The sequence below is a fragment of the Colobus angolensis genome, unplaced genomic scaffold (assembly GCF_000951035.1).
Source record: "Colobus angolensis palliatus isolate OR3802 unplaced genomic scaffold, Cang.pa_1.0 Scaffold18, whole genome shotgun sequence".
Classification (NCBI taxonomy): domain Eukaryota; kingdom Metazoa; phylum Chordata; class Mammalia; order Primates; family Cercopithecidae; genus Colobus; species Colobus angolensis.
This window is the reverse complement of record NW_012114932.1, coordinates 837,360-851,243: the sequence shown is the minus strand read 5'-3', so window position 1 is coordinate 851,243 and position 13,884 is coordinate 837,360. Positions and strand designations below refer to the sequence as shown.

General features: G+C 39.4%; 1 protein-coding gene across 1 annotated transcript in view; it reads left to right on the top strand.

The window, feature by feature from the left end:
• The window catches only part of DOCK3 (dedicator of cytokinesis 3), a 606,207-nt gene that overhangs the window by 352,754 nt on the left and 239,569 nt on the right, over window positions 1-13,884 (top strand). The gene's annotated exons all lie outside the window — the stretch shown is intronic.

Below are 13,884 nucleotides of genomic sequence, written 5' to 3'. Positions count from 1 at the left end.
TACATATGTAACAAACCTGCACGTTATGCACATGTACCCTAGAACTTAAAGTATAATAAAAAATAAATAAATAAATAAATAAATAAAAATAAACCAAGGGAGATCAGGCATTTCCAGCTCTCTCACAGTGGACCATCTTTTAATCCATACTTCAGCTAACCGAAGAAACTATTAGAACTTTTTTTAACTCCCCAAGCTGAACATTAAATGCAGAGTCCCTACTTAGTGGAACCAAATCAGTAAATTTAGCCTGACCCAACTCTGTGTTTCTTCCACCATTGTCCCATACCCTTAATATCCATTCCCATCCTGTTCTCCAGATTTCTGTTTATATAAATTAGAAAACTCAAGCAGTTATTTTCAAGTGTAGCACACCTCCTTATGAGTCACACTCTCAACCTCACCTCTAGGGGTCTGCTGGGACTTTAGCCTAGTTATAGGTCTAGAAGCAAACAGGGGTGTTGGGGTGGGTCCCGAGGAGAATCAACATTATCTTACCTGGCAACTGCCTCAGGAGATGAGACTCTCACTCAGGGCAATCGTAGCAAATTTGAGGCTCGGTATCTGCTTCTGAAGCTGGGAGATAGAATCCCTAAGTTCATCATTTTGTTTCATCACTTTGTCCACCGAACTTAGGAGCAACCAACCAGCTTCATTATGTTCCTGTAGAGAAAGCTGGAATTGTGGAAAAACACACAAGCTCTTATCATGTGAGTGGCTGTTCTGCAATAAAAGATGGATGCACAGCTTTGCCAGGTGTCTACTGTTAAAGTGAGGGCATTTATTGGAAAAGAATGGGACCCTGCAACTTGGAATAGGGATGTGTGGGAGGACCCTGATGAAGCTGGGGACACTGAGTTCCTTTTGCCAGAAGGAACACTGTCCCCATCCCCAGTCATGTCAGCATCCCCTCCCCGGCCCAAGCTGCTGTCAGCCTTTCCACCTTTGTCTGAGGAGATAAATGCTGTGCTCCCTGAGGCAACACTGATGTCCTCCCCTGAGGCAGTTGCCAGGCAGAATAATGTTGATTTTCCTCAGGACCCACTCCCAACACCCCATTTGCTTCTAGAGCTATAACTAAAGTCCCGGCGGGTCCCTAGAGGTGAGGCTGAGAGTGTGACCCATTCACACTCTCAGTGTGACCTGAGAGTGTGCACCTTTCGAGAGAAGGTGCACTACACTCGAAAAGAACTGCTTGAGTTTTATTATTATTGCTATTATACTTTAAGTTCTAGGGTACATGTGCACAACGTGCAGGTTTATTACATATGTATACATGTGCCATGTTGGTATGCTGCACCCATCAACTCATCATTTACATTAGGTATTCCTCCTAATGCAATCCCTCCCCACTCTCCTCACCCTATGACAGGCCCCTGTATGTGATGTTCCCCACCCTGTGTCCAGGTGTTCTCATTGTTCAATTCCCACCTATGAGTGAGAACATGTGGTGTTTGGTTTTCTGTCCTTGCAATAGTTTGCTCAGAATGATGGTTTCCAGCTTTATCCATGTCCCTACAAAGGACATGAACTCATCCTTTTTTATGGCTGCATAGTATTCCATGGTGTATATGTGCCACATTTTCTTAATCCAGTCTATCATTGATGGACATTTGGGTTGATTCCAAGTCTTTGCTGTTGTGAATAGTGCCGCAATAAACATAGGTGTGCATGTGTCTTTATAGTAGCATGATTTATAATCCTTTGGATATATACCAAGTAATAGGTTTGCTGGGTCTAATTTATACAAACAGAAATCTGGAAAACAGGCATGGGAATGGATATTAAGACTGTGGGATAATGGTGGAAGGAACATAGAGTTGGGTCAGGCTGAATTACTGATTTGGGCCCACTAAGAGGGAAGGGTGCAGGACTGAGAAGGAATTTCAGAGGTAATAGAATGTTCTTTCATTACCCAGGTACTAAGCCTAGTACCTAATAGTTATTTTTTCTACTCATTTCCCTCCTCCCACCCTCACCCTCAGTGGGCCCCAGTGTCTGTTGTTCTCCTCTTTGTGTCCATGTGTTCTCATCATTTAGTTCCCAGACATGTAGTGTTTGTTTTTTCATTTCTGCATTAGTTTGCTAAGAATAATGGCCTCCAGCTCCATCCATGTTCCTGCAAAGGACAGGATCTCGTTCTTTTTTATGGCTGCATAGTAGTCCATGGTGTGTATATACCCCATTTTCTTTATGCAGTCTACCATTGATGGGCATTTGGGTTGATTCCCTGTCTTTGCTATTGTGAATAGTGCTGCAGTGAACATATGCCTGCATGTGTCTTTATGGTAGAATGATTTATATTCCTTTGGGTATATATTCAGCAGTGAAATGGTAGTTCTGTTTTCTGAAGACTTGATAGGGGCTGTATAATTACAAAAATGTTATTATAATTACTTGAGAATATGTAACAACAGATTTACTCCTGTGTCTGTTTTATCTTAGACAAAATGGAAAAAGCCAGTTTTCTGGGATTACTTGCCATTCAAGTTTCTGCTTGTTCTTAAGCAAATCATTATCTATGTCTCTTCGGTGGGAATGTCATGAACTTCAAACAGTGTGCCTCCAGAAGAGCTGGAGTGGGAACGTGGCATAGACTTTCTAGTTGGAAGAGTCAGAGTACATGTAGGTAATAGGAATCCTGGAGACAGGTTTCTTTCATGCAGCACCTCTAGGAGCCTATGCCACACAGACACTCTTCATCTCTGGAGCAAGATGTGGCTTGCAGCATTTCCCAGGTATATTTTCCCATGGAACCCAACTTTCCACACCCCAACACTTTTTTTCAGTACTTATTTCATGAGATGAAATAACAGATAAAGCATGGGCTTTGAGGTCAAACAGATCCAGATTTGAATTTCAACTTTACTATCTCCACTTTTTCATCTCAAGCCAGGAACTTTGCCTTTCTGACTCAGTTTTTTCAGAGGTAAAATACCTGTTGTAAAGATCAAGTGCAATTAGGTAAGAAAAGAAATACTTAAAACAATGCCTGGCACACAAAAAAAAATAAGTGGCTGCTGTTGCAGCTACTACAGCAAAATAATTAATACCAGAGCTGTATCTCCCTCTCACATATTTTCTCTGACTTTCACACATGAGTTTTTAGCTGCCTGTTTTCTGTTCACATATGTGTTCCACAGAGACCTCAAATTCAGTATGTACACCTGAAATTTATATAATCTTCCTTTATATCTTCTCTGGTTGGTACAACCACATCCAGTCAATTGCTAAATCTGGTCAGCTGTGTCTCCTAAATATATCTCACATCCATTCACCTCTCCTCAGTTTCAAGACTGCGTCATAGCTTGCCTGGGCTACTCCTGTTGTCTCTCTGGAGTACTTTCTGTATTACCAACCTGGTTTCTGCATTGCAACCCAAATGTTGAGTCTAAACACTTATGGGATCATGCTGCTTCTCAAGTTTGAACTTTCAGAGCCTCTCTAAGGCCCACAATAGGGTTTTTCGAACTCGTTAACCCTAACACCAGTTGAAGTCCTTGAAATTATAGATTCCTGGACTGTCTCCGGGAATCCTTTCCTCTAGAGATTCTGATCCAGATGATCCTGGGTTTGACCCAGGATATTTGCATTTTAAGTAAGCTGCCAGGTACTACAAATGGTAGCCAAATTTGGAAAATCCTCACACGTAAATAATCCACACTGTGTTGCATGGCACCTCTGACCAGCTATCCAGTACTCTCTTTTTAATTTAATTTTATTTTTAGTTTTAGTTTTAGTTTTAGTTTTTTGGAGACAGGGTCTCACTCTGTTGCCCAGGCTGGGAGTGCAAGGCTGCATGCAGCCTTGACGTCAGCAGGCTCAAAGCAATCATCCCACTTCAGCCTCCTGAGTTGCTGGGGCTAATGAATGTATACCATCATGCACAGCTAATATTTAATTTTTTGTAGAGACAGGATCTCACCATATTTCCAAAGCTATTCTTGAACTCCTGGGCTCAAGTGATCCTCCTGCCTCGTTCTCCCAAAGTGCTAGGATTACAGGTGCGAGCCATTGCATGTAGCCTCCAGTACCCTCTTAACTCATGCTCTGAGCTTCCCCATACAATAAGCTACATTATCCTTTAGAAAGTCTGCACTGCTCACTCTCTCCTTTTTCTTCATCTCTAATTACCCCTTACCAAGTGGCAAAAGCCTTGCAGTCTTTCAAGAACCTGTTCCAGTACCTCCTTCAGGCAGCCTACCCTCATTCCAGTAGTTTGTCGGCCACCCCCCCCCCTTTTTTTTTTTTTTTTTGAGACATAGTCTTGCTCTGTCACCCAAGCTGGAGGGGGCAGTGGCGCGATCTTGGCTCACTGCAAGCTCTGCCTCCCAGGTTCACGCCATTCTCCCGCCTCAGCCTCCCCAGTAGCTGGGACTACAGGTGCCCGCCACCATACGTGACTAATTTTTTTTTTTTTTTTTGGTATTTTTAGTAGAGGCGGGGTTTCACCATTTTAGCTAGGATGGTCTTGATCTCCTGACCTTGTGATCCACCCACCTCGGCCTCCCAAAGTGCTGGGATTACAGGCATAAGCCACTGTGCCCAGCCTTGTCAGCCCCTTTCTATGTAATTATAGCATTTTCACATTGTGGTGCAATTTTTTGTTTATGTATGTCTGTTCCACTAGTCTTGAGGACAGGGATTACTTCATTTCTATAGCCTCAGCATTTAGCTCAGTTTCTGCAAAATGATAGAAGTTAGTGAATGTTTGTCAAAAGAATAAAAGGGAAAGAGGAAGGCCAGAAAGAACACTTGCATTATACCAGTAGTTACAAAAATGTTACTTGGAGTCCTGAAGTGTCTCAAGGAGAACTGGTGGTCAGAGTAGAGGCCTAACTATGAAGGATTCCTGCATTATCCCCCTTTCCTGAAACCCTCACATCTGATTCAACCCAAGAAAATCTGCTTCTTAATTTTTTGTATGTTGGTGAACAGGGTAAGGTTTTGTTGAAAAGAGGAGAAAAGCTGACACTAAAAATAAATTTGGAAACCATAGCCCTCAACCATCATTTGCCTTTATAAAACCGTTTTTTTTTTTTGGTGTGGATTTCTGCTTTCTGTGCTTTAAAATGAAGTGGGAAAACTTAAAAGAATTTGAGAAATAAAGCCAAGTGATCTAAATTGGAAAATGAATCTATGAGGGGATATTAGATATTTCCTACTCTGTTGGGTCATACAGTGTAGTATAACCTTGGGGCTACTTGCTTATTTTCAAGCACCTGGCAGGTTATCATGGGAGAGATGCTAAGCAGTTGGCATCCATATTCATGGAGGACTGAACGAGGAACATAAAGATTAAATTGAAAAAGTTGGGAGAATTCCTCTAAATTTATTTGAGAAAACTGCCTCTGTTTCCAAAACAGTGTCTTTAGGATGTACCCTCTTTGAGGATAAGAAACTCGTCTCTGCCTTAGTGCCTGACATGGGCTGGTACCTCATTGGCTGTCACCAAACATTTGTTGAAGGAATGCATGAATTGCCATCAATGAAGGCATATACAAAATACAGTGCCATCCAAGAATTATAAATCTCAAAAAAGGAAGTTATCTTAAAATTAAGACACCATTAGACTTGTCACAGATTGAAATTATGGGATTCATTTGTAAGAACTTGATCAATAATATGAAATTAATGTAACTTCATATGCTGTATGTCCGTAGTTCATCATCATAAAATCAACTAAAGGTAGAATAGTTCCCTTGTAATATTGCTTACTGAAGAGTAAGAATTAATCATCTCTTTTTCTCTTGAAAGAGATCAAATAGTAACTTAGATGGTTTCTCATTCATATTAAAGAGAGTTATTCATATAGAGGTGTGAGTATTTATGAAATCTCATGGGTAAATTTGACTCTCTTGGCCACAGTTTTTCTATTACACCTTTGAAGAATACAAGTACTTGCTGTTGCTCTAGTTGCCAAGTAGATTCAACCAGCATTTATCTACTATGTTTCTACAAACTCCATTGCCTTACACAAAAGTAGGTTGTGGGGCAAAATATAGCCTGTCCCCTTAGTTCTTAAAACATATACTACCATTTTAAGCCTCTGAAAAGTCCTAGAGGGTAGAAACCTGTCTGTGTTCAATACAGTATTTCCCAACAATATTTTGCCACTTTTTTTGTAAAACATCTATTGACAAATCATGGAAACATTGGATAGATTATTTGTCTTCAAATAGTTTGAAGCATTTATTTATCATACCCATTGGGGAAGCTAGCAAAATATATAAATAAATGGGTATATAAACAGGTGTGATAAATAAATGAAATAATTCTATGTATGCCATAAGCCCTCTGAAGTGAAAAAAACAGTTATTTTGTGTATTAAAAATCATCAAAAAGGCCAGGTGAAACTAGAGTATGAAAGTCTTGAGGAGATATAAAGCTCAGGTTGGCAATGTGAGAACTAATGAAAGGAAAGGGCTTTCTTTCATTATTGAGGAGAAAAAGAGAAGTTCCTATGTTCTGTTAGAGCCAGCAACCCTATTTACCTAGATAGTTACTTCATCTACCATTTTATCTTTGAACAAGACCTTGTGTAAGTCCCTCCAAATAGTACCCCTCTATGGGCAGCTCCAAAAAGCAGCCTGTTGGCGAGCTGTCTGCTCTTGAGAGATTCACAGAGTGTATAGCACGAGGATGAGAGCAATTGTATGTTTTCCTTCCGAAGAATAGTACAGAAGTTATGATAGATTCTCTTGAAAATCTCTTTGAAAGACATAAACTTCCCAAAACCTACTTTTATACTCATGTATTTGTAAAGATATATTATCACATTATCAGATAATTGGGGATTGTTACATGCATGGTATACATATTAGTTGGAATAGATCAACTTCTGTAACAAATAAAAAATATATTATAGTTCAAACACAATAAAAGTGTATTTTCTTGCTTTTATAACAGCCCTGGGTGGGTGTTTTAAGTTAGTAAGACCGTCTTCATCCACACAATCATTTAGGGATCAAGACTAATGGATAATCTGCCATCATCGATACATAGCACCAAGGTTGTACCGGGGGTCATCTCCACTCCAGCTTTCTAGAAGGGGAAAAAACATGAAGGCACATATATGAGAAATTTTTAGGACTAAGCCTAGAAATTGCACACATCACATTCATTCACATTTTAGTGTCCACAGTTCAGTCACATGGCTCCACTCAACTGCAATGGGGAGGCTAAGATGTATACTCTAGCTCTGTACCCAAGAAGAAACAGAAAACATAGATTTAGTGAGCATCTGGGGGACTGTGTCTGGCACAACATACTTGTTGCATCTTGATCCTTGGTCACCAAATTAGAAGGTTGATTTGTGCTATCTCGTTTGCTCCCTCCTGGCTCATAGATGTTTCTGCATAGTGTGATGGTGATGTACCCATCCATTTTATGGTGATCCTCATTAGCAAACTTCCACATACCACACAGCAGTTCTCAGGACATTTCCACCTTTTTCCATTCAACATTTATTATAGGGTCAGGCTCTTAGAAGTACTAGAGGTACTGAGGGGAACAATGTCCTTATCCTTGGGAGTTTATTCTCTTGTGTAAGAGAAAGACAATAAAGAAAATGATTAGTTTGTGCCACATGCTGTAAAAAAGAGAGTAAGTAATGGGAAGGGGTAAAGTAGTACTGCTTTTGCCAATATATCAAAGTTGGCTTCTCTAGGAAACTGGAGGCTAAGATCTGAAGGATGGTAGTGAGCCAGCCACTTGGGCTGAAAGAACAGCATTCCAGAGAAAACAACATGCACAAAGGTCCTAAGGCAAGAATGAGCTTGGCATGTTCAAGGAACTTGTATCTAGGACACCAGTGTGTGTGTGGCGAGTAAGCAAGAAAGGCTCATGTGAGATGAGATAGGGCTGTAAGATAGGCTGAGTCAAGTGTTTCACACAAGGCCATGCAGATCTTGGAGAGTTTATTTGTTATCTGAGAGTGAGAGTAAACCACGAAAAAGTTTGTTGTTGTTTGTTCTCTGTAACAGCTTTATGTAATATAATTCACATACTGTAGACTTTACCCATTCAAAGGGTACAGTTCAGTGGCTTTTATTAGAGTTATGCAACCATTACCACAGTCCATCTTAGAACAGTTTCATCAACTCAAAAAGAAATCTCATACCATTTAATAGTCACTCAATTTCCTCCAAACCCCCAGCCCTAGGCAACCACTAATCTGTTTTCAGTCTCTGTAGGTTTGCCTATTGTAGACATTTCATAAAAATGGAATTAGACAGTGTGTGGTCTTATGTGATTAGCTTCCATTACTTAGCATATTGTTTTCAAGGTTCATCAACATTTTAGTGTGTGTCAGTACTTCATTACTTTTATGGCTGAATAATATTTTGTTATTTGGCTATATCTACCACATTTATCCATTTGTCAGTGGATATTTTGGTTGTTTTCACCTTCTGGCTACTATTAATAATGCCATGAACATTCATGTACAAATTTTTGTGTGACCATATGTTTTTATTTCTCTTGGATGTATACCCAGGAGTAGAATTTCTGAGTCATATGGTAACTATGCTAACCTTTTGAGGAACTTCCAGACTGTTTTTCCAAAGTGGCAATACCATTTTGCATTCCCATCAGCTGTGTATGAGAGTTCCAATTTCTCCATTTCCTTGTCAGCACTTACGATTATCTATCATGTTGAATAAAGCCATTCTAGAGATTTGAAGTGGTACTCTCATTGTGCTTTTGATTTGCAATTCCCTGATGACTAATGATGTTGAACATCTTTTCATGTGTTTATTTGCCATTTGTGTATTTTCTTTGGAGAAATACCAATTCAAGTTACTTACCCACTTTTGAATTGTCTTTTTATTATTGAATTATTGAATTTTAAGAGAGCTTTCTATATTCTAGGTATATGTACCTGTATATGATTTATAAATATTTTTGCCCATTCCGTGGCTTGTCACTTTCTTGATGGTGTCTTTTGATGCACAATAATTTTTTGCTTTAACGAAGTCCCTTTTTTTGTTGTTATTGCTTGTGCTGTTGGTGTCCTTCCTACCTAAGAAACCATTACTTAATTCAAGGTCATGAAAATTTATACCTACATTTTCTTCTAAGGATTTTGTAGTTTTAGCTCTTACATGTAGGTCTATGGTTTGTTTTTACTTAATTTTTATATATGGTGTGAAATAAAGATCCAGCTTCATTTTTTGCATGTGAATATCTAGTTGTCCCAACACTGTTTGTTGAAATACTTTTCTCCACTGAGCTGTCTTAACACCCTTGTAAAAAATCAGTTGACCTCATGAAAAGGTTTTAAGCTGGGAAAAGGTATGATCTGATTCATACTTTAAAAGGATCAGTCTCTCCAAGGATGGCTTTTAGAGGCAAAAGGGAAGTAGAGCTGGGAAGCTGTTATAATAATCCAAGTTAGTCAAGCAATGGCCAAGACTAGTGACAGCAAAGAAGATGGCAAGCTTTATAAAGATTGAAGATAGTTTGGAGAGAGAATTGCCTTGACTTTATGTTTTTGCCACTTTTTCACTTGTCTGTGTCATAGCTGTCTTTTCTACTTTTCCCCATTATATTTTCTCTTAAATTGTCTTGAGAATTTTTTCTGTTATTTTTGGAAATCTTTTTTTTTTTTTTTACTTTACTCTTTTTTATTTCCTGTCTGTGATAAAACTCACAACTTATTTGTATCTACGCTATTACTAAGACCACAGCTTACTTGTATCTACACCTATTGTTTCCTTCTTCACTCTTTCCTGGATTCTATCCCTCTTCACCTACTCAGTGATTTTCCTTTACCAGTTATATCCTGTGTCTTCAGTAGTTCTCCTTCTATAAGCCTTGTCCCATTAGATATACATTTTCTTAGGTGTATTCCATCTTTTTTTTGAGTCTGGTTTTTAAAATGTAATTTATACATAGTAAAATTCACCCTTTTTAATGCACAGTTCAGTGAGTCCTAACAAATGTATATGGTTGTGAAACCATCACCACAGTCAAAAATAGAACATTTCATCACTCTCAAAAAGTTCCCTCATGTACCTTTGCAGTCAGTCCCTACCCTTCTTCCCCAGCCCTAGCAACTGATTTGATTTCTGTTCCTATAGTTTTGCCTTTTCCAGAATGCAATATAAATGGAGACATAGAGCCTATGGCCTTTTTTCATTGGGTTTTTTCATTTAGTATAATGCTTTTGAGATTCATCCATATTATTATACATCGCAGTAGTTTGTTTTTTAAAATTGTGAAATGATATTCTATTATGTAGATTATTCATTTATCCCCCTGATGGATAGTTGAGTTCTTAACATGTTTTGGCCTTTGTGGATAATGCTGCTATAAATATTTATATATAGATCTTTGGGTAATTTTTTTCATTTCTCCTGAGTAAACACATAAGAGGAGAATTACTGGGTCATTTAGTATGTATATGTTTATAAGAAACTGTCAAGCTATTTTCCAAAGTGGATATACCATTTTGCATTCTTGCCAACAGTTTATGAGAGGTTTAGTTCTAGTTGCTCGACATTCTTACCAACCTTTGGTATATTGATTCCTTTTTTTTTTTTTTTTTTGAGACAGAATTTCTCTCTTGTTGCCCATGCTAGAGTGCAATGGCATAATCTCGGCTCATTACAACCTCTGCCTCCCAGGTTTAAGTGATTCTCCTGCCTCAGCCTCCAGAGCAGAGCAGCTGGGATTACAGGCACATGCCACCATGCCCGGCTAACTTTTATGTTTTTAGTAGAGATGAGATGGGGTTTTGCCATGTTGGCCAGGCTGGTCTCAAACTCCTGATCTAGTGATCTGCCTGCCTCGGCCTCTCAAAGTGGTGGGATTACAGGCGTGAACCACTGCACCTGGCCAGTATATTCTTTCTTTAATTATAGCTATTCTAGTAGGTGTGTAATGGTATTTGTGTTTTTTGTTTTCTTTTTGTGATGGAGTTTTGCTGTTTTGCCCAGGCTGGAGTGCAGTGGCGCGATCTAGGCCCACTGCAACCTCTGCCCCCTGGGTTCAAGCGATTCTTCTGCCTCAGCCTCCTGAGTAGCTGGGATTAAAGGTGCCCACCACCATGACTGGCTAATTTTTGTATTTTTAGTAGAGATGGGGTTTCACCATGTTGGTCACACTGGTCTCGAACTCCTGACCTCAGGAGATCTACCTGCCTCACCCTCCCAAAGTGCTGGGATTACAAGTGTGAGCCACTGCACCCAGCCCTCACTGTGTTTTTCATTTGCATTTCTCTGATGATTAATGATATTTTGTTGTGCTTATTTGCCATCTCTGCACATCCTTTGGTGAAGGGTCTGTTCAGATCTTGTGTCCATTTTTTATTTGAATGTTTATTCTTTTTGGGCATTTTATATGTTCTCAATACAATTTTTTCTTAGGTGAATGCTTTGTGATTATTTTCTCTCAGTCTGTAGCTTGTCCTTTCATTTTCTCACCAGTGTCTTTTAAAAAGAAAACTTTTAATTTCTGTCTAAATTAAGTCTAATTTATCATTTTTGTTGTGATTTGTGATTTTTGCTTAATAATCTCGGGCCAGAGAAAGTTTTCTACTGTGTGCTAAATGTGGAAACAAATGTGAAAAAGATATACAAGATACTTGTCTTCATTTTTCACTGAGTTTTCTTCTTCTTTTTTTTTTTTTTTGACACGGAGTCTGGCTCTGTCGCCCAGGCTGGAGCGCAGTGGCCGGATCTCAGCTCACTGAAAGCTCCGCCTCCCCAGGTTCACGCCATTCTCCTGCCTCAGCCTCCCGAGTAGCTGGGACTACAGGCGCTCGCCACCTTGCCCGGCTAGTTTTTTGTATTTTTTAGTAGAGACGGGATTTCACCGTGTTAGCCAGGATGGTCTGGATCTCCTGACCTCGTGATCCACCCGTCTCGGCCTCCCAAAGTGCTGGGATTACAGGCTTGAGCCACCGCGCCCGGCCGAGTTTTCTTCTTTTATAGTTTTAGCTCTTGTATTCGAGCCTGTGATACATTCAAGTTAATTTTTATAAGCAAGGGTCAAGGTTTAGTTTTTTCATATGGATTGTTCAGCACCATTTGCTGAACGTGCTATGCACCCCCCTTGATACCTTTATTTGAAATCAGTTGACTTTGTATATATGGGTTATCCCATATTTTAACAAAGACCTCCCTCAACCCCACATGCCCATGTAACTAAAAATGCATCACTTCCACCTCTTCACAACCATTCTTTAAAGTGTGATCTAGACTGTGCTTCATCATTTCTTTCTTACTCCTTACACTGGCATCTTTCTCTACCATTTCATTAAAACGGTTCTTGCCAGAATCACCAGTGATCTGTGTTCAAGAGTTTTGTCCTTGTTACATGTGACTCTCAGTGGTCTTGGACCTTGCTGACCCCTCCCTCCTCTTTCAGACACTCTCTTCACTTGACCAGTGCAACATCTCACCATCCTTCGTATTTTTCTTCTGTTTTTCCATTTGCCCCATGTGTCTACTTTGATAGTTTTTCTTTACCCATTTCTTAAATGTCATTGTCCCTCAGCATTCTGACCAAAGCCTCTTTTCCTCTTTGTTCTTTACATGTTCCCTGCTTATTCCCATTTGTTCCCCTGACTGAAGAATCTCAAATTTATGTCTGACCCAAATCTTTCTGAGATTCATTTCTGCATGTCTAACTGCCTACCAGGACCACAGCTGTATGAGGAAAAAGTACCTTGTATATGTCTTGTTCACATTTATATTCACATGCCAAGCACACAGAACTTAATTACAATTTGTAGACTGATCAAATGAATACATGAACAAACTAAACTGATACCACATATATTCCGTGAATATATGACTGGAGGTACAAAATAAGTAAGTTACTTTTAGAATCACATACTTTGTCTTCACCATGGTACAGTCTTCTTTACAGTTGGTAGTGAATCTTCGGATAAAGAGATGGGAATGAGACTTCTGCACAGGGGCAGGAAGGAGATGCGAGAGTAAAGAGACATTTCTCCAAACATTGCAAACACTGTTTCTAAAGTATTCTAGTAATTGTAATTTTCTTCTGAAATTATGTATATTATTTGGAGAATAAAATAGTTAGTGGCTCTATTAAATTCTGATTGTAGCTTTAGCTATAACACATCATTTCTTTTTGAATTTCCACCAAAGTTTTTATATGTTGCTGTAACATTTTTTAAGACCTAAAGCAAGCTTGTCCAACCTGCAGTCCACAGGCTACATGCAGCCCACAATGGCTTTGAATGCAGCCCAACACAAATTCATAAACTTTCTTAAAATATTATGAGACTTTTTTAATTTTGATTTTTATTTTTTAGCTCATCAGCTACCATTAGTGTTAGTGTATTTTATGTGTGGCCTAAGACAATGCTTCTACCAATGCGACCCAGGGAAGCCAAAAGATTGGATGCCACTGCCCTAAAGTGATTCTCAAGAGTTATATAAAACAGCATTCTCCAATGTTTTTAGCCCCAGTGACCAATTTCATGGAAGCTAGTTTTTCCATGGACTGATGGGTGGAGGCAGTGGTGTGGGATGGTTTTGGGATGAAACTCTTCTATGAAACTGTTCTACCTTAGCTCTACCTTAGATCATCAGGCACTAGTTAGATTCTCATAAGGAGCATACAACCTGTATCCCTCCACGTGAAGTTCATAATAGGGTTTGTGCTCCTATGAAAATCTAATGCCACTGCTGATCTGACAGGAGGCAGAGCTCAGGTGGTAATACTTGCCCACCTGCCACTCACCTGCTGTGTGACCCAGTTCCTCACAGGCCACAGGCCCGTACGAGTCTGCAGCCCGGGGACTGGGGACTTCTGATATAGAAGATGTAAAGATGTAAATTTGGTAATGTAGATTCTTTTTTTTTTTTTTTTTTGGAGACGGAGTCTTGCTCTGTCGCCCGGGCTGGA